The 2,082-nt window shown below is 36.4% G+C and overlaps 1 non-coding gene across 1 annotated transcript; it reads left to right on the top strand.

The window, feature by feature from the left end:
- Positions 1 to 236: 236 nt before the first annotated feature.
- Positions 237 to 309, top strand: TRNAK-UUU (transfer RNA lysine (anticodon UUU)). The gene has a single exon. It is a non-coding gene; the product is annotated as a tRNA-Lys (tRNA).
- Positions 310 to 2,082: the final 1,773 nt, after the last annotated feature.

The raw sequence follows: 2,082 nt of genomic DNA, 5'->3' as shown, positions 1-2,082 counted from the left end.
ATACTATATCTACATCTCTATATCTATATATACATGAGAATGGGTGTAATTGTGAGTAAGGTATATTAACTACCTAGGTATAAGAAAACAGTAAAATAACGTTTCAAACAGTTTTATGTTCCTCCGATTACGGGGTACCACCAGCGGAACCTTAGCTATAAATTTCGAATAAATGTAAAGAGAAAATGGACATTCGCACCAACATCTTCAGACCGTTGCAGTTTCGGTGTAAGGCAGCCCGGATACCTCAGTCGGTAGAGCGTTAGGCTTTTAACCTAACGGTCCAGGGTTAGAGTCCCTGTTCGGGCGAAGTAGGACTAATTTTTTGGTTAAGTATTCAGTGAAGTCCTATTAATTTTCAATATATATATATATATATATATATATATATATATATATATATATATATATATATATGGTGTGTATATATATAAGTGTGTCATTGAATCAGAATAATTAGTTTGCGTGTAGGCTACTGGCATATTTTACTTGCAAATTTAACCAGGTTGCCAGAAGCGTTGACAATACCAACAGCATCTTCCAGTTCTTCCTAGAAGATAAATCTATTATTATTAATCCATTAAACTATGCTAATTTTATGGAGTGAGGAATCCGAAGGATTATCACTGCAGAAACAAAACTTCTTCATTGAATTTTATCTTAAGCCAAATCAATCAAATCTGAATTGTTATCTCCCTAAGAACCACCACCGTTTTTGATTTACCTGAATCTTTCTTACCCCTCGACTTCCCAACTTAAACTCTATGCATGTATTTTATGTGCTATCTATGTGAGTGATGTGTTTTTTCTCATTTTAAATTTTCGACTTGGTTATATGAACTTCATAATAGCTACAGGTCAGCGATCTAGCTATTTGAAGTTGAGCATTCTGTAGCGTTGTAAATGTCCAGTAAGTTCATGTCTTTTCGCGCCATATACACATACAAGCCTATTTTCTTAAAAAAAAAAAATAAAAAAAATCCAAAAAGATTCAGGCTGTACTTTGTACGCCATCGACCAACTTCCTCACCTATACCACACCATGGATATAGATTTACCTTTTTTTTTTTAAACTTTTAGATTTGTTCGATATTAGTACCGACGTTAAATCTATCATAACAGCACACTTAATAGACCCTACGAAGTTCGGCATTGTTGAGAATTAGCTTGACAAGGTTTGATTGTTCTTCAAATTGATCTGCAGCGTAGTTTAAGATTTTGCTTGAGAGAGGAGGGGCAAGACCCCCAATATAAGTGAAATTTAACGTTTTTTTATCATCATATTGATTAAAAAATACCTAATTTCAAATTTGGGGGTGGGGTGAAAGAAGAGCGGCAATTCCCTTTTGGAAGCTGAAATGATGCCACTGAAATTGGTTACTGTTATAAGTGACAGATGCATGCAATCGTTGAGCAACGGCGCAAAACTGTCCCACTGCCGTAAATGCTAACATCAAAATAACACATCCCTATGGCAATCACTCCACAGAGGGTGAAGGTCCAGTTGCTAAAACTCTGCATGTTGCGTTACTCCTTAGAGTAAAAATCTAGTCATCTTTCCAAGACATTCTGCACTCACTCCGCTTCCGTATATGTTACTGTGTTTCAGTAACCAGATGAAGAGCATCGCACATGGAACTGGTAACTTCAAACATTTTCTCAACGGGCCTGTCATTCCTGTCCCTTTCTGATTGATGCTGAATTCAGCACTTGATTGATGATTTGCCTCTGCAGAACTGGATCTTCATTGGCTCAGAATTGGACCTTCGCGCGTGGAATGCGTTGCTCCTTGCTAAGAGAAAACACCATATTATTTGAAACGAAACGTAACGATGTATGTAATAATAACAATAATAAAGCAGTGAAATATGTTACCCTTGATTACCTCCAAAGTTGACCACCTGCCTATATTTTCCCATTCTTACAAAACCTACATTTTCCACAAGACTTTCATTTCTCACACGAGAGCTCAACTTAAGCAACTATATTCCAGTTTGAGTGCAAAATCACGAAGAAAAATCTCGTCCAAAATCTTTCGGGACGAAATCTCGTTTTCGCTATTTCTTGATGTATGATTTTTGC

This window comes from Thermobia domestica, chromosome 1, assembly GCF_964235325.1.
Source record: "Thermobia domestica chromosome 1, izTheDome1.hap1.1, whole genome shotgun sequence".
NCBI lineage: Eukaryota > Metazoa > Arthropoda > Insecta > Zygentoma > Lepismatidae > Thermobia > Thermobia domestica.
This window is presented reverse-complemented; position numbering and strand designations above follow the sequence as displayed.